At 46.0% G+C, this 19,244-nt stretch overlaps 1 long non-coding RNA gene across 1 annotated transcript; it reads right to left on the bottom strand.

Annotated features, from left to right (window-relative positions):
• Window positions 1-3,137: 3,137 nt before the first annotated feature.
• LOC132015318 (uncharacterized) lies at window positions 3,138-16,466 on the bottom strand. Its single transcript, XR_009403617.1, has 3 exons — window positions 16,393-16,466; window positions 5,606-5,648; window positions 3,138-3,256 (listed from the first exon to the last, which is right to left on the bottom strand). It is a non-coding gene; the product is annotated as an uncharacterized LOC132015318 (long non-coding RNA).
• Window positions 16,467-19,244: the final 2,778 nt, after the last annotated feature.

Raw genomic sequence — 19,244 nt, 5'->3', positions numbered from 1 at the left:
TTTAATAATTCTTTAGCAACTGTGCATATCAATCTATATTTGGTCTGACAGATTTTTTATAAGAATTTTATTTATTTATTTTATTTATTTGACCGAGAAAGGGAGCACAAGCAGGAGGAGTGGCAGGCAGAGGGAGAGGGAGGAGAAGGCTCCCCACTTAGCAAGAAGCCTGATGTAGTGCTCGATCCAAGGACCCTAGGATCATGACTTGAGCCAAAGAGAGACACTTAACCAACTGAGATATGCAGGTATCCCCAGATTAACCTTTTACTTAAATTATTTACTCAAATGATTGGGCTTATATCATAAATTAGCTTGTTAATAAGGACGTGCCTTCTTTTTTACATATGTTTCCTGACAACAGGAGAGTCATCCACATGTCCTACTGGCCCACCATGTAGATGGAATGAAACACTAATGTCCCCTCCACCCACACCAGTGCAGCCCATGTCACCCACCGTCCTGATACCATCCTGGTTTCTCATCCTTGAGTCTGGAGGGGCTGACCCTGTGAGCACATGGCCATCTACGCATTCTGATTTTGTAGAATTGAAATCTCAGCCTGTGAGGCATAGGGCTAAGTGCTTAGCTTGCCATGTCCCATCAACTTATCTCTAATTCATCCTGGAAAAGTAAGAAATGCCCACCAAAGGAAATACACTCCTAAGGAGGTTAACATTTAACCAGGGTTGAACAAAAAATGCCTTCACTTTCTCTGGGCTCAGTTCCTGGAAACAATCACAGGGATCATGTATTGGTCCCTGAATTTTCAATCAAAACATATCCTGGAGTTGATGCCAAAGAAGGTAAATCAGAATTTCCTTTGGCTGCTGTTGGCTTTTGGCTTTCTTTCTTGTGAAATACATACACTTGATTATTCTTCCTCTGGGATGGGCATGCAATTATACAATTACCCATCTTTCTCATGTGAAACCTAAAAGACAGCTAATGGCCCACAACATGAAATGTCACTTAGTGAATACTTTTCTGATTCTGATTTGCACTGCTTTGGTGAAGGTAAGGGTGTGTGTGTGTGTGTGTGTGTGTGTGTGTGTGTGTGTGTTGGGGAGGTGGTATGGGTGTGTATGGGGAGAGAGAGAGAGCAAGCAACACACATACATAATATTTTGTACTGATACAAAAAGGTATTAATACAGTAAAAACAGAAAGGCTGGCCTTTGAAGCTGTGGTAATCCCAAATCTTTCTGTCTCTCATGCTACCCCTGGGATGCTGGAAGTGGGAACAAAGACACTCTTACTGTTGGAACTACCGTTGTCTGGGTATTTCCTACATCCTTCCCCAAAGACAACCTGGGCATAAGGAGAAGACACCCAGATGAAGGAGTTTCGTGAGGCTCTAGGACAAAACACAGACCTGTTCTATGTAGTGGATGATCATCTCAACAGATGACCACCTTGTCTGCAGATCATGTCAGTGTTATTCCCCCCTCTTTATATTCTTTCCTCACATTTATTCCTATCTATCTAGATATCTACCTACATGCCTACCTACCTATTCTTTCTCGTCTCCTCCCTTTCTTATCCTAGAGTTTTGCCAGACTCTGGAGCTATGTTTAACTATGGAGTTATTTTTTGCACAATTATATTTATTTGAGAGAGACAGAGATAGAGAGAGAGAGAGAGCAAGCATGAGGGTGGGGGAGAAGCAGAGGGAGGAGGAGAAGCAGACTTCCCCTTACTGGCCCAATCCCAGGACTCTAGGATCATGACCTAAGCCAAAGGCAGATGCTTAACCAACTGGGTCACCCAGGCACCCCTAACTATAGAATTATAATGTAGACATCATATTTTGTGTTTTGTTTTAAAGGGAATGCTTCTAAAGTTTTTTTATATTTTTTTTTTAATATTTTATCTATTTATTTTACAGAGAGAGAGACAGCAAAAGAGGGAACACAAGCACGGGGAGTGGGGAGGGAGAAGCAGGCCTCCTGCTGCTCAGAGAGGGCTTGATCCCAGGACCTTGGGATCATGACCTGAGCCGAAAGCAGATACTTAACAAATGACTGAGCCACCCAGGTGCCCCTAAAGTTTTTTTGTTTTTGTTTTTGTTTTGTTTTGTTTTTTTAAAGATTTTATTTATTTTATTTGACAGAGAGAGAGATCACAAGTAGGCAGAGAGGCAGGCAGAGACAGAGGGGGAAGCAGGCTCCCTGCTGAGCAGAGAGCCCGATGCGGGGCTCCATCCCAGGACCCTGAGATCATGGCCTGAGCCGAAGGCAGCAGCTTAATCCACTGAGACACCCAGGCGCTCCCCCCTAAAGTTTTAAATTAAGTAGATGCTACAGGTTTGGGTTTATGGCTTTTACAAGATTAAGGAAGTTCCCTTATAGATCTAGTTTACTAAGAGGTTTTTTCTACTTTTCTTCCATGTGTCCATTGTACAGATCAAATTTGGGGGAGTATTTCCCTGGTGCTTTAAAAGCACTGCACTCTGGGTGGCTCAGTCAGTTAAGCCTCTGACTCCTGATTTCAGTTCAGGTCATGATCTCGGAGCCCCGCAACAGGCTCTGTGCTGAGTGTGGAGCCTGCTTAAGAGTCTCTCTCTCTCCCTCACTCTCTGCCCCACCCAACCCCACAGCACATGCACTCTTTCTGTCTCTCAAAAAATAATAATAATAATTTTTAAAAATTTAAAAAGCAATGTACTCTGTTTTTTTATTATGGTTGTCCTAAGATCCATACTTATATTTATTTTTTAAACTCAACAGTATCCATTTCTTTCTTGCCACAGGAACTTTAGCAAACTCTCTCACCCCTACACCACATCTCCCATCCCCAACTGTCCTGTGCATCACTGGGGAGGTTTTATATATATTTGTGGCAGATGGGTTCACAGTGTCTTCTATTATCCTGGGTATTATTATGTAAAGATAATATGCTTCTTGAGAACTGCAAAAGAGAATCTCAGGATTTGGGTTTTCGCTTAATAACTCAGGAAGTTGAACATTATTTCATGGCACTTCTGGTTCTGAGAATTATCAGCTGATGCCCCTTAACATTTTCTTTATATTCTGTTTTAGTTTTTGTTATGTGATACTTGTTGATTATGGAAAATTAATAAAAGTAAAAAAGTAAAAAAAGTCAAGCAGTAGAAAAAAAGTGGTAATCACCTAAAATCTACCTGTGGTGAGCTTTGGTCATGTTAGACATTCAGATTTGTGGCCTTTCAGGTTTTCTCTCAGATGTACACCACATGGACTGACATGGAGATTTCCCCTGCATGTCCACACAGCAACTGGAAGAGAGAGGCATTATCAGGAAGGAGTAACTCTATCCCCAGACAAATCCCAAGGGGCTATCACGTAAACACGATTAGCACTCTGTTTATCCATAGGGATATGCGCTCCTAGCTCTCTGCACTGCCATCCTAGGGCAGAAGGGCCCAGAACGGCAGCTGGGGCTCCTGCCATGATATATTCATCCTGAGCAGCAAAGAGAAAGAGGGGAGAAGGGTGCACACCCTCCCTAATAAGAACATTGCCCAGAAACCACATAGTCTTATCTGTACAGATTGCCTGAAAGGTAGTCACAGGGACTACACAGGGAATCCAGCTGCTAGGGGACCTGGAAGAGATACCCTTTTCAATGCGTACAAGGCTGCCCACTCCCAATCAGGGTGCTTTAACTCAGGAAGAAATGCTGCAGAAGTTTCATCTCAGTTTTTCAAAGGATAAAAATGAGTCCTTAAAAAAGGACACTTGAGGGGCTCCTGGGTGGGCTCGGTGGTTAAGCATTTGCCTTCAGCTCAGATCATGATCCCGGGGTCTTAGAATAGAGCCCCACATTGGGCTCTCTGCTCAGCGGGGAGCCTGCTTCTTCCTCTCCCTGCCTGCTGCTCTGCCTACCTGTGTTCTCTATCTCTCTGTCAAATAAATACATAAAATCTTAAAAAAAAAAAAAAAAAATCTTGCCGGAAGTTCACTGAAGTGTACTGATGCTGTATATTGGAGTATGTACTAACCTTTTGGGGACAGATACTTGTATTTTTGTCTCTAGACTTCTGCTTCTTCAATGATAAATTATGAGAGTTATTTCTCCTTGTCTTATTCTTGAGACTGAGGCAACCACTCAAACTTCTTTCAGATATTAATGTCAGGAAATATTCTTTCAATAAACCCTCATGCTGTAACACTGGGAAGGAGACATTCAGAACAGAGGGACAGGTTTCACTGAAATCCTAATTTTGTTCTCAGAGTTAGCTCGGCTGACACGATCACTCCCAAACAAGTGCAGACATAGCTACCCCATCCGTCTCTACTCCATCGCCCTGTGCTGGATGTGGCTTCAGCGTTTTCCCAATCTTATTTCACTTAAAAATATGAGAAGGGGCACCTGGGTGGCTTAGTGGGTGGAGGCCTCTGCCTCTGGTTGTGATCATAGGGTCCTGGGACCAGGCCCCAAGTCATAGGGCTCTCTGCTCAGCAGGGAGCCTGCTTCCCCCTCCCCCTCTGCCTGCCTCTGTGCCTACTTGTGATCTCTCTCGCTCTGTCAAATAAATAAATCTTTAAAAAAAATAAATTAAACAAAATAAATTATTAGTGGTTTTAACAGATACAAGAAAAAACAAAGTTAATCCCTCCACAGGATTTTATCTTAGGTGACAGTTTTTCTCTGAACTTCTCTTTACTGTTTACATAATAAATAGAAGACCAAGAATAGAAATAAACTCATCTGAGATACCCATTATTTCCTTTTCCTTTTCTTATTCATTCCTTTCCTGTCTTCCTTCTTTTTTTCCTTTCCTCCCTCCTCCCCCACCTCCTTTCTTCCCACCTTTTCTTTCTATAAGATGAAACTGAGAGGGGCTCCTGGGTGGCTCAGTTGTTAAGCCTCTGCCTTTGCCTCCAGTCATGATCCTCAAGATTGATCCCCATATCAGGCTCCCTGCTCTGCAGGAAGCCTGCTTCTCCCTCTCTCACTCCCCCTGCTTATGTCCCCTCTCTCCCTGTATCTCTTTGTGTCAAATAAATAAATAAAATTTTTAAAAAGTAAATAAATAAGATAAAATAAAATTTTAAAAGATTACATTAAAATATTATATTTATTACAGGGTTTGGCTGTTTGGGGGGGTTGGTTTTGGGTCACATAACTACCTTTATTGTGAACAGCAGGTGGGACACTTCCAGCAATAGTAAAAAAAAAAAATTAATTTATAAAAGCAGGGATTCATTGAAGCTGCCTGGTTGGAACGCTTGGGAGCTCATATGTAGATGTCAACCCTGAGCAGCCGGAAGAGGATTCCAAAGCCAATGAAGAGCGAGGACACCAAAGAGATGAGAAGCTCCGTAGATCTCCCCAGCGTACTTCATAAATGAAGAGCTAGGCGGAAAAGAACAGGCCATCGGCCCAGCACCACAGTCAGATGGAGGAAGACAGCTGGGTTCACGAGCTCTGCTTTGGCAGGCACAGGGTAATCCACTGCTCCACCACCAGAATAACATGTTGGCTTGATTGCAGGATTTTTTGACAGCCTCTTAAATGTGCCGAAGCGGCGTACCATGCCTGCTTCACCCAACTCCTGGTCCTTTTTCACAAACCTCTTAATCCAGGAGATCTATAGCCTCAAAGTCTTGATTTAACTCACCTGCTCATCTGTAGCACACCGGATCTCCCATCTTCTGGACCTCCTGTAAAGCAAGAAGTGAAGAGGCATGAGGAAAAGAAGAAAGCAATCTAGAATTCCCCTTGAGTCGTGAGGGTTTCTGTTTTAAGTCAAATCCCAGTTTTTTTCCTACTTGAATTAAGTTACCTAATCTCTTTTTCCCTAGAGGAGAAACTGATGGGCCAGAATGGACACTGGGCAACATCAGGGGCAATCCTAAAAGAAAGCAACAAGTCTCTGGGTACCTGGTGGCTCACTTGGTTGAGTGTCCAACTCTTAGTTTCAGCTCAGCTCCTGTTCTCAGGTGCATGACATAGAGCCCCACATTTGGGTTCCATGCTCAGCAGGGAGTCTGCTTGAGATTCTCACTCTCTGCCCCTCCCCCTACTTGTCCACACGCACTCTCTCTCTAATACGTCTTTTAAAAAAGAAAGAAAGCAAGCAGCAAGTTTCCATCCAGTGTGTAGGTAGGAACAGGTAGGCTCTTGTGTCACAAATCCAATGATTAGTCATTGGGAACCACGGTGATCTGTTTTTCAACAAAATACCCCTATGGAATAACTAAACAGCACTGTAACACTTTGGAGCCACTTGCCAAGACAAATTAGGTGTCAGCCAAGGTTATTTGTAACATACGAAAGCAAAAAAAGCAAATATCTTCTAGGACTTGTGAAAATGAGACAGCCTCCGAATAGGCGCCACTTGCTCCCTGGTCCTCTGCCATCAAGGTTCCAGCTCAGTGAAAAGCCCCCTACAAAGATTTCAGCCCCTACTGAAGTCCCCAGTATTGGTAAAGTAGGAGTTTCTGGTTTGGGCTGTCTGGTCTGTTGCTGTGTCTAAAAAATCACCTAATAGAAAAGTCCGGTTGCCCAGGAAACAGCTGACTGACTACCAGAGACTGGAACCAAGGGACGCTGGATGAGTCCCAAAGTAAAATGTGTACAAGCTTAACAGGCAACAGGCTTATATGCTTTAGCCATTCCAGGGGTCAGCCTCAGTCCACTCTGGATTATCCCAGACCCACAGTACAAGCAGATTCAGACCCTCTCTGGGAACACCACACCCACCCAGAGCATGTACTTCATGGACCCCTGAACCTTGATGACCCTTGATGGGGGATCATTAAGTCATTTTTGCAGGACCCTGAATGGGACCCAGAAGACCACGGGGTCCTGAACTGCCTCCCACATTCTCATTCAACCCAGGCCACAAGGTTCCCTGCAAGTCCCCTCCCTGTCCCTTTGGTGTCTGGGAACAGGAATGAAAAAGGATCCAGAGAGTCAGTATTGGGTTTTTCTGAGATGGATGGGTCTCCTTAGGTAAATGGTTCATAACTTGTCATAGCTCCTAGACCCTTTGAGAACTCAACAAATGTTACTGGCCATCTCCTCAGAAAATGCACATTGTCATCCATGCACAAGTCTGAATACATCATCTCCACACACAACACTGAATGTGATGCCAGACCCCCTGCGGCTCCATAGGCCTCCAATTAAGAGTGTTTCTCAAGGTAGACCTGCTTCTGTGGACTGTTAGGGACCCCTGAGATCCCAACAGAGGCAGAGCTTAAGGAAGGGGACATCAGCATTCTCCAGGCTTCCCAGCTCAGACCCAGCAGACATGCGCCCAGCAGCTTGTGAAGAGGCATTATTCAGTTAACCAGGAAGCTGCTGGCCAGGTCATCCATTGGAAAGATCGTCAAGAGCTTGCAGAAGGAATTCATTCACTGTCACAGTCAGCCGGATAACCCAGAACCAGGCAACCAAGACAGCTGTTTACCCAGGGGGTCTGCTGGGGGTTGATCCCAGAAATTCTGAGCCTGTCCGTTTAGGCAGCAGCCAAACTGACTGCCAGGCAGCTTTGTGGTCTGTTGGGGATTAAACCAACAAGTGCACCAGGCAGGCTTGTTCTGAGGCAAAGATGTCCTACCATTGTGTCAACGCAAAAGTACCCTGGAAGGACGACAGAAAAATCAGCCTTGGCCAGGGCCTCCCAAGGGCATCTTGACAACATGAAAGCAAGAATGCTTGCCTCTAGGACCAGGCTGACGAGGGACTGGGAAAGGGGCAGGAGGCTCCGGGCTCAGTGAGTCAGAGGTGGCCTCTAGATGTAACGTGTTGGGCTTCCCTTACAGCCCACTGGTCCTGAGGTCACTGTCCCCACCTCCCTGTCCTTAAGGCAAGTGCTCTGAAAAGAAAACAGGGAAAGCAGAGAGAGCCTAAGAAAACTGAAAAGAGAATTCATGGAAACAGTAAGAAGCTGCACAGTTTCAGGGGCTGTAGCATCTGGGGTGAGGTGACAGAGCAAAGGGGGGTGACAGGGCAAATGCTGATGAGAAATTCCATCATCCACGGAGCGGCACCCGAGCTCACGACCCCCTCCGTGACCAAACATTTGGTGGAGGAAGTGGCTCTGGCAGAGAAGTGACTATACGGGGGCCCCCTTGCCCATCGCTGGGGAGAATGAGACGGAGAGTGAGGCTGAAGCAGCACACCAAGGGCGAGCACAGGGGAGTCCTGGGAGCCAGAAGACAGGACCTCTCGGCCAGAGACACTGTGATCTTGAGCAATGACCCCATGTCTCCGGACTTTCTCTCACTTCAGAAATTGGGGTTGAACGCTCTGACCGAGGTGAAGCACGCAGAGCTTTCCGGCATGGCTCTCTGACACCGTCCTTGCCGGGAAGGCGGGACCCTCAGGGATCCTGCCTCCCTCACAGTTTGAGGGACAATGGGATGACCAATAAAGTGCCTTTGTCAAGGATCCAGCAGGAACATGGTCATGAACTCCAAATTCTTCACATCCTAGTCCTTTTGGCAGGATGAACAGTGCCCATCCCACAGTGCACAGCAGACTCTCTGGGGGAGCTTCTTTAAAATAACATAAAACCAGGGCATCTAGGTGGCTCAGTGGGTTAAGCCTCTGTCTTTGGCTCCAGTCACGATCTCAGGGTCCTGGGATCGAGCCCTGCATCAGGCTCCCTACCCCAGCCCCGCCTGTCTCTCTGCCTACTTGTGATCTCTCTCTGTCAAATAAATAAATAAAATCTTAAAAAAAAATAAAATAAAACAAAAGCATTTTTTTTAGTCGTTCTTAATTTTGAAAATTTTTTTTCAAATGAAGCCACAGATACACAAGCATGGAGATCCTTAAACATAAACCTTTGGCACAGATTCATAAAACTTTCACTTCACAATAAATTCTAGAAATTGGGAGGGAAAAACATTCTTGAAAAGAATTACATTTCCGCTAAACTTCTCGATCCCTAACTGAAATGGAGTCCGGGGAATGTCCCACTTTGAGCCCAAATTCTACTCCATGAAAAAGAAAGAAAAGTGTTGCCTTGAGAGCCCGCCTCCAGGTCTTCCTAGACATGATTTTAGACTGCTCGTCTTTGAAACACTTCAGTTTGAGATACGCTGCTATGACAACTTTCCGTGCTGTCACTTCTGTGACAGCTTGTCCTTGACCAGAGCTTGCCGTGTAGCCGCTAGCAGGGGTGGGCAGGGCAGGGGTTCTCTGATACCAAAGATGCTTGCCTATGTTCCAGGTGGGTTCACAGTTTTGTCAATTTTCCTACAGTTCTTGACTCCTCTCCTTATCAAGTTTTTACTTGCTTTGATGGATTCTGCTTGTTGCTTTGTATTTCTGCATTTTCTCACAGCCTTTCTTCCTCTCTGTGTATCTAAGGCCTTCACTGCTATTCACTCTGGTCCTGTGAGCCTCTGCACAGGCTGGCTCTGGAGCATCAGCAGGGGAGGCTTTGAGCCTTCTGCACCCAGCTTGGACTTTTTTGAATTCTCCTGGGTGATTCCCCGGGTGAGGCAGAGTCCTGTTCTCAGGCACATTCAGAAATGAGAGAACCAGTTTTGGACATTGCTGAGAGGTTGCAAAGGACTTTACTAATTCCAGGGGGTGGGCCAAAAGAGCCCTCTTGACTCAGATGTTATTTTTCTGGAAAGATTTTATGAATATATCTTCTGGGAACTGGCTTTTGGATTCCAGCCTTGTGGGTTTTTCAAAAGGTAATTCTGCTGCTGTAGCCTTCTATTCACAATCTGGCCATATTCTCAGCACTTGTTACATTTCTACACAGATATTTTTAAACTTTGGCTCAGTTCATTGTTGATTCACTCAATGTCTCCAAGAATAACATGGTAATAAGCACTGGCTTCCAGAACACATCCAGAAACTGGCCCAGGCCAGGCATCCTTGGGCAGGGTGGCCCTTAAGTCACCCGGCCCTCCTTAACAGATGCTATTTCATTAAAATCCCTGACCTCGCCACAGCTTGATGGCTTGGACCTCTTCTAAGCCAGAATCAGAGATGCTGAGTTCTTGGGGCCCCATGGGTCTTCTAGTACACCCAGCCCTCTTCATGTGCTTCCATTTCAAGACTTGTTTTTCCACTCTCCGGTGTTCTCTGATGCGGAGTGAACCTCCTCACTTCACTCACTCTGGTCTTTCATTTTGAGGGTCCTCCAATGATCTTCTTTAGCTGGTGGTTATTCTGCTCTGTCCGTCCTGTGATGAGCTCCTTTCTCTGATATTTGCTCTGTCTCCCTCACACACAGAGATTGAAGTGGGGCAGCCCCTCAATCGTGAAAGCTTCCCGATTCCTCACTGAACCCCAGGAACCTGAGGCTTCCCAGGGATTCAATGGTGTGGAAAGATTAGGGGAGAGAAGAGACCTAGCAGGAGAACAGCTGCTCAGAAACACTATGTGGGGTGGAGGCTGGCACTCCTCTTGGTCTATCTCAGGTCCTACCCCATGAAGCTGTACCTGGAGCACATGACCGGATGTTTCTATGGTAATGGTATACAATTGAAACTCTTGTCTCTGTATTATTTCCAGGTTCCCACATCTGCATCTTTAATTCGACGCTCAGATATCCAGAAGCAATGAGCCAGAATACAAAGAAATGGGAGACTCAATTGAAGGGCCAGGGTCCTGAGGAAAGGATGGACAGGGTACTTTTGATAGGAGAAAAAAGGGCCTTGAAGTCAGGGACTACGAAGCTAGGGACCAAGGCTGTAACACCAGGGAGGGACCAGGGATTTGGGGTTTAAGAAGCTTATATTAGGGGGGTGCCTGGGTGGCTCAGCGGGTTAAGCCTCTGACTTGGACTCAAGTCATGATCTCAGGGTCCTGGGATCAAGCCGCACGTCAGGCTCTGCTCAGCAGAGAGCCTGCTTCCCCCACCATCTTCCTGCTGCTCTGCCTACTTATGATCTGTCAAAAAAAAAAAAATTTTTTTTTTTTAAAAGAAGCTTAGATTAGGAAACAAAGGAAAGGCCCAGGAGAGGTTGCCTAGAAGATTCCTGGTGCCCCAGAAAGCAGAAATCTAGGACCAGCCAGTAGGGGCAAGGGGAGAGAACAGCTTGTCCTAATGAAGGCCTCCTCCATTGCAGATCAGTCCTGTACTGGGCCTTCTAGCCGCTGCAGACATGCGAGCAGACTTCTTAGCATTCCTGCAAGGGAATCTGTTCAGAGGACCCCAACACCGGGTAGGAGTGAAGAAAGAGGCTCTTTGTAAATGTTTCAAATCATAGTTCTAGATCACAGAGTTAAGGCTGCATCACAGAAAACAGCTACTCCTTCTTTCCCCACTGCCAGCTCCCAGAAGACATCATCTGCCCCTTGGGCTTTTCCATCCCTGAGCTCTGCCAGGTTGTGTTTCCTTCCTCTGAGGTCCTACCACCCTCCCCTCAGCTCTTGTATCACAACATGTATCCCTTGTTTGCAGGGGTGACTCTTTTACCAGCTTATGTCATATGATAAAGACATTTGATCAAGCTTTCCAAGCACCTCGTAGCAATAGTCTTCTCCCTCATTCATTTGTGTTCTCTTTACTTCTCTTTTTGGGCAGTATCTTCAAAGTGATCCTTTGCTGGTTCTTTTTCCTTAATGCATCTTGAAGAGGAACCGTATTTGCATAGGACATTTGTGCCGGGGAGACTCAAGTGTTCTGTCCTAGACTTGCACAGATTTTGTTGCTATACAAGTTTTTGTGTGTAATCGTGTTTCTCACCTTAAAAGAATAAATGTGATATTTTGTATATGAGAGGTTCTAAAAGTAATATATAAAGAGCACTAATAAATATGGACCAGTGAGTTCTTAAGTAAAGACTCAGCCTATGAAACAGAACACACCATTGTCTCAACCACCCTCTGCCTGAGCCTGAGTGTACCTCTCAACAGTGCAAATCATTGGCCTTGGATATGGACATAACCCCCTGACCCACCCTCAAGTCTGCTTTTATCTTCAGTTGCCATGATTTCCTTGATAGTTTTACTAACTTGAGTTGTATTCTGAAAAGTCTAGTTTCATATGCCCTACAACAGTCTTTCTCCATGGCCTTGTCCTTAGGTCCTCATCTCTAGTACCTCTCAAACAAGAGGCCTGTCCCTTCAGACAAGCCTTTCAGATGTTGTTTTCCTTATAATCAGACACTAAACTCGAAAAAAACAAGACTTAGTTTTACACCCAACTCATTTTGCTGTTTCCTGGACAGCCACCAGCCCCCAAGGCTTGCTCCCTCAACCTTACCCCCCTGACATGGCAATCATGTGCAAGAGACCCACAAAATAACAGACACATTGCTATCCTCACATTTCATTAGCTCCACATTTTTTTATTAGTGCCACATTAAAGAGTTGGCCACAGGGTAGAAAAATCTACAAAGTCTAAAAATGAAGTTCCGGTTATTCAGAGGTTAATTTTCTATAGTCAAGGGTACAAAGCATTAGTAAGATATTATATTAAAAAGAACATTTTAGAGTCTGTACACTTTATAGGATGACTTGGGAAGCCTGGCTAAGTGGATGTGTTCATGCTTCCTGGGAAAATCCTTCGATATAGTTCTATATCAAACCCCACAAAAGGTTATTTCTCTTCATTCTGATATTGCTGGTTATGGTTATAATTTAACCACTCAGTCTTATCTTCAGCAGATGGTTTCTGCATTCCTACCATGCTTGCCAGAAGATACATTATAAGCTAAAAGACAGAAATTGCATGTCCAACAAAGGACTGTCTCAGAACCAGCCTGGAAGGGACTAGTTGGATACTAACCAAAGGACGGTACCAAAAAAGATTCATGAGTACAGGATTCTTAGAATCAGCTAAGACTGTCCCAGGGAACTAAGTAAGGACTCCTGGGACACTTAGCTCAGAACAGAAACAAGCAAATCACCATGACTCTGGGGCAGAGGTGCTGACCCGTGTTTCAAGAATCCATGGAGACTGGTAGGTGTGTTGTTGCATTGTGCTTTGGTACTGTTACTGACCTCGGCGTCCAGGGGTACAAAATCACACAACCTCAGTCAATGGGCCTTCACGCTGACTTACAAACTCCATGAATAGAGAGTGGCAGGCCTGCGCTCTGGTGGAGAAGAAAATGAAGACTCAGTGATAGCCCAGCATGGGGAGACATCTGCAGCTCACCCTTCTCCAGGATCATCTTCTGCTTCAGCCCCACTCCGGAGGACTCTTGGTATTAAGAAGTAATCTTACACATTGTAGCAGTCCTTGATGTGGCCAGCCAGGACAGTCCACCTGCTCCCAGCCCTCAGTCTTGCTCCTTTTCCCAAAAAGAGGCAGTGAGGCAGGGAAGCTATGTGAGAGACAGGCTGAAAACCAGCTGGGATCCAAGCCACGATGGCTGAGCCTATGAAACCTGAATGACATACTCCCAGTTCATGTCCCAGCTCTGTCACAAGCTAGCCGTGGTCTGTCTGCATTTCTGTTCTCCCTTTCCATAGAATAATGGTGAAGGCCTTACCACTTTGGCTTGTTATGAATCTTTAATGAATTCACATGTACAAAGACCTTAGAGCAGCACAGCATCATGAATGAGTGACCATGATGTCATATCTTATTTTCACTTGGGAGACCTGGAGGAAGATTGTCCCTTTGAGCTTTGATGACCACTGTTGGTTTCAGCCCCAGCCTGGAAATCAACTAAGATCATGGGTAAGTGCTTCATCAAGGGCACTCATTGATGACATAGGAGCAGACCAGGAAAACCAGTATGCTTCTGTAGCTTCCCTAGAATAGTATTGTTGCTTTCCCACTGCAGTTCTAACCTCCTGCCGGAGCCTGTCTACAGCCCCTCCCTGCTGGAGAAGCCCTCCTGTTTCCACTTTTGCCTCCACTTCTTCAGGGTAGAATTTCTGCCTCCCCCAGAAGCAGGGTAGATGAGCAAACAGCCATGACCGAGCTTCTCTCCACGTTGCCAGATTCAAGGGTGAACTCTGGGCAATGGGACAGAAGGTGGGATGTGGGCACAAGGGTCCCAGTCCTCCCTCAGAGACCTACTCACCTGGCACATTGCCAAGGATTCCACATTAACAGATGCTTCTGTCAGAAGTGCTCTAGTGTGTATCATTTGGAAATTATAAAGCAACATGTCCCCTGCTAATATTTACATTTCACCAGCCTTTGAAATAACATTTTAGTGAATGCCCTTGTCAATAATTATCTTGTGCATGCCTTTGTTTCTTAGAATAAATTTCAGCAATAGAATTGTTGAGTTAGTATAAGAATTTTGACACAGACAGACAAATAAGACTTCCAAACAAGGGGGTACCCAGTGACTCAGTCGGTTAAGCATCTGACTCTTGAGCTCAGCTCAGATCTTGATTTCAGGTTCGTGAGTTCAAGCCCCATGCCCAGTGGGGCGCCTACTTAAATAAATAAATAAATAAATAAATAGACTTCCAAAGAGGTTGCTACCAATTTACACTCTTACCGGCAGTAAACTAGCATTCCTGTTTCCTGAACCTTTGCCAAATGCATATTTCATAGTCTCTCTTTATCTCTATAAATCACTGCCAGCTTCTTAGATGAAAAATTATATGTCTTTGTGAATTATCAAAGTTCCCATGAGAGTTTATCAGTTGACTATTAATAGAATCATGGTCTGTAACAGCCTGCCACAAAGTCTCTGGGGCATATAAGATTTTGTTTCATATTCATGCACGTGTGGGGTAGCTGGGCCTCAGTCAATAGGCTTGACTTAGTCTGGCCTCGGGATGGGCTCAGGTCTGTTCTCTAGGTCGTTAATTCTCTTGGGACTAAAGGGCAACCTGGGCACATTCTTCTGCTCACAGTGGCAGAAACACATGAGAAAAAGCCTCTGCTCACATCACAGCCACAAGAGTTTCATTGGTCAAAGCAAGCCACCTGCCAAGCTCAATGTCCAGACCCATTAATGCAACTACAACTGTTAAACTAAAACTATTCCATATGGTTCTTAGCAGTATTTCTTTCTTTAGAGTATTGGCTTCTTGGGAGTGCCTTAGAACAGTGGGCAGATTTAGATATGATGGTCAGAGAAGGTAAAAATCCTGGAGGCAACAGTGAGCTTGTTACATTAGGAGACTACATTAGGAGACTACTTGGCTTGTGAGCCAAGCAAGGAAGCAGGGAAGGTAGCAGGGGGCCAGTTGCCCAGGTCACAGTGATGTGCTCTCATTAAAATGTAGGGAGAGGGGCATCTGGGTGGTTCAGTTGCTAAGCATCTACCTTTGGCTCAGGTCATGATCCCAGGGTCCTGGAATCGAGCCCCGCTTTGGGATCCCTGCTTGGCAGGAAGCCTGCTTCTCCCTCTCCAGCTTCCCAAACTGTTTGCGTTCCCTCTCTCTCTCTGTCAAAGAAGTTTTTTTTTTTAAGTTTTAAAAAAAAATTTTTAATAAATAAAAAATAAAATGTGGGGAGGGCTTATCAGAATCCAGAGAAACAGCAGGGGGGTCCCTTCTTGGGTTCTTGCAGTACTTTAGAGGAGCAGCGGAGCTGTGGGGAGCAGGGGGATTGAGACATGGGCCAGATAAGGGATGGGAGAGAAAACAGGGTCAAGGCCTGGGCCTCCAGGTAAAACTGGCTCCTCTCCTGGGAATAGGGAATGCCAATGGGTGGTTCATGGCTTTTGAAGCATAATCAGTAATTTTATTTTTAACATGCTCAATATGAGAGAGTTATTGGACACCCACATGCAGATGTATATAAGGTAGTTGGCTATGTGGGCCTTGTGTCCAGAAAAAGGGACTGGAGACAGTGGTTTGGAGAGTCAGGCCTCAGGATTTAAATCCACAGCCGCAATAACCTTACTTAGCAGGATGGAAAGTGTGGCACTGCCACCATCCCAGGAGGAGAAGGCAAGGTTCAGGGGGCCCATTGAGAAAAGACCAAGGAATGTCCGCTCAAGCAAAATGGCTTCAAGGAAGAGGGGAGGTGAGGTGAAGTAGAAAGCCTAGAGGTGTGGTGGGAGGTGAGAAATGGGTATCACAAGCAGGGGAGTCAGTTCGACTTCTCAGTCCCTGCAAGCAGGACTCCAAGTCCCCTTGGGCGCCCCAGCTCCACCGCCATTTCCAGGAGACAACACTCCCAGACCAGACACAGCCAGTCCCCAGTATCCGCCGCCAGGTGTCAAAATTGGGCCAGACTCTCCTTTCCAATCCAGTGTCTGGGGATCCAATGTCTCAAAGGCTTGGGGGACTCCACTCTGCGCACTCTGCTCAAGACACCCAAAGAATATCACGTTGATGGAGAAGAAAGGAAGGACGGGGGAAGAAACGACCTTGGTGTCGGGGACAAGGAGTCAAGGACCTGCGAGGCCCGGGTACGCAGGAGGAGGAATCTGGAAAGGCGACAAAGGTGAGGAGACAGGAAGGAGAGCCCAAATCTTCAGGAACCAACACGGAGGGCTGTGGGGACCTCTGAAAGACTTGTTTTCGGCTGTCGCAGCCCTTCACCTGCCCCTTGAGTACCTGTGTGCGTCTCCCTAGGTGAGGCTGCTTCCTCCTGGGAAAGTCGTCTCTCGTACAGCCCCAGGCTGTTTGCGGTCCCCATGGCAACACTCCAGCGTGGGCAGGACTGCAGGAGGCGGTCCCAAGGTGGCTATTATGATGGGGGCAGCGGAGCCCAGGATTGGTCATCAGGGGCGGTGTGGGCGGGGATTGTGAAGGGACAGAGCTTAGAGGCCTCCTGAGAGGTCTTGCTGCTAAGGGAGCTGGTCAGACCTTCAGCAAAGACAGGAGTCAAGGGTACCTGGCTGGCTTGGTTGGCAGAGAATGTGACTCCTGATCTTGGGGTTGTGAGTTCGAGCCCCCACATTGGGTGTAGAAATTTTGTAAAATTAAAAGGAGGCCTGGGTGGCTTAGTTGGTTAAGCCACTACCTTTGGCTCAGGTCATGATCCTGGACTCCCTAGATCTAGTCCCACATCAGGCTCCCTGCTGAGCAGGGAGTCTGCTTCTTCCTCTGACCTGCCTTTCTCTCTCTCAAATAAATAAAATATTCAAAAAATTAAATTAATTTTTTTAAAAACTAAGGATGCATATGTCCCTTACCACTGGGGTGAAGAGTATAAAGAGTAAGGCCAAAAACCTAAAAAAACATTGTTGCTAGGCAACACCACTAATGTCCACATTGCATAAAAAATAGCCTCCCCCTGGCCACTCCTGAGCCCCCATACTCCCCAAAGAAACTTCATCTATAAAACCCAAAAAAATGGATCCCAAAGGATAACCTAGGACAACAGACAACAATGAAGGAAGTGAAGACCATGGCCCCACAGTGGAACTGGAGCCCGTGACACACCCCAGGATACTTGGAATGAAACCCAAAGGGGCTCAGGTAAGATGGCAAGGCTGTCCATGAGGTGTCCTCAGGGACTCAGAGCTGAGCAGAGCCCTGTGCTTTTTTTTACTCCTTCACAGAGGTGCTAGTGGTCCCCCTGCCTGAACACCTGAAACCTGGATCTGGTTATCTGGAGGGATTCTGAACATATAATTTTGGGAGCCATTTTCTTCTAGGGAATTCTTTGTACGGGAGACTGGGTTGTGATGGGGGGACAGCAAATAACTTTCATTTGGCCATCAAGACAGTGCTGTGGGGTAGAGAGGGCTTATCGAAGCATGGAGAAATTATTTGATTTCAGCAGCTGGTAGATATAATGACAAACTACACTTACTGAGCCCTCACTAAGCCTCTCACTGACTGATCTGAGTTCTCTACATAGAGTAACTCATTGCATTCTCAGCCTGGTGAGATAGGTTCTGTGATTATCACATTAGTTGGGAAGCACAAAAGTTAAAGGAACTTCCATGCCTCATGGCCAGTGCACAGCACAGTAAGGAGTTAGACGCAGTCTCCAGGGCTCAGATATTTCCACATGGGACTGAGCATTCCTGTGAGCTCCAAGACACTAGCTCTTTATGCTAACCCAGTTATCAGTCTGGCTTACAATTTATTCTTGTCCCCTTGCCTTTGTCTGGGAAATGAAAGGCAAAGCTGAGAATCACAGGAAGGAAAATAAATTGTACCACCATGGCAAGGAATGCCTCAGATTCTCTTTTCCCTTTGATGTGGGCTCCTGTAGGCTGAAGCTAAGGGTGGCCCCCAGCCTCAGGGGCTCCAGGGCAGATGGAAGCTCTGAAGGGTCAGCATGTTCTACAGTTATTCTCGACTGAACAGGCAAATGCAAGATAGGAACCAGAGATCTATTCACTGACTGAGTCAGTCGGCACGAAAACTTGTGCCTTCTGTTATTTACGATAATTTCCACAGCCCTGCACTAGAGGCAAGGTACGGTTACTGGGGGCAGGCACCCCTCAGACTCCCCTGGCAGGCCAGAAACTTTCAATATTTCTCAGTGAAATCAGAGTTACTGAAAGACCTTATAGCTTATGATAATTTACTGTTTCTCTGCTGATTCATGGTGTTGAGACTAAAGTCCATTCTTGAGGCTTCTGGGTGGCTCAGTCATTAAGCATCTGCCTTGGACTCAGATCATGATCTCCAGGGTCCTGGGATCAAGCCCCACATCAAGCCTACTTCTCCCTCTCCCACTCCCCCTGCTTGTGTTCCCTCTCTCACTGTGTATCTGTCAAATAAATAAAATCTTTAAAAATAAAGTCCACTCTTTCAGAGCAGCCCCCAAGAACTGAGCAAGGCAGGAGGCTCACCTGGCCATCTCCACTCAGCACTTCGCTATTGAAAAGGCAAGTCCTTGCTCTGAACTCCCACTGGGTTGATCAAGCCATTCTCAGGTCTGCATCATGGACTGAGTCTCCCTCTGCCCAGGCCTGTATCCTTCTGCTTTCCCTTTCATAGGCATTGCTCCCCAACAAAGCTTTTGCACACCTCCCTTTGAGGCAGAGCATCTGAACTGACACCCTCTGTCTTCAGCTGCTAACAAGCAGATTTGGGGCCTTGCGACAGGTTTTCAACCATCAACATGGATCTGGCACCTTCCCTCTGCTCACCCTGTGATGTGTGGAATGGGTATTAATCATATGGGATGACGGCAGGAAAAAAGTTAGATGGGGCCCAACTTATTGAGGTAGGCTTATTGAGCAGAGAGCACAGATTACAGATTGTTGTAGGTCGAGGGGCTAGGAAACATTCTAACAGTTGTTTTGGGTTTTTTTAAAGATTTTATTTATTTATTTGACAGACACCCAGGTGCCCCTCTAACAGCTGTTTTGGCTGACTGAAAGCTGAACCCAAAATGGTCTACACTAAATTAAGTTGAAATGCCAGAACTGCCTTGGTATACTATCGAGGAAAGTATCCAAATGCTTGGGAAGATTATAATATTAAAAGTGCATTTAGGGGCA

This window comes from Mustela nigripes, chromosome 4 (assembly GCF_022355385.1).
Source record: "Mustela nigripes isolate SB6536 chromosome 4, MUSNIG.SB6536, whole genome shotgun sequence".
In the NCBI taxonomy this organism is placed as follows: Eukaryota; Metazoa; Chordata; class Mammalia; order Carnivora; family Mustelidae; genus Mustela; species Mustela nigripes.
This window is presented reverse-complemented; position numbering and strand designations above follow the sequence as displayed.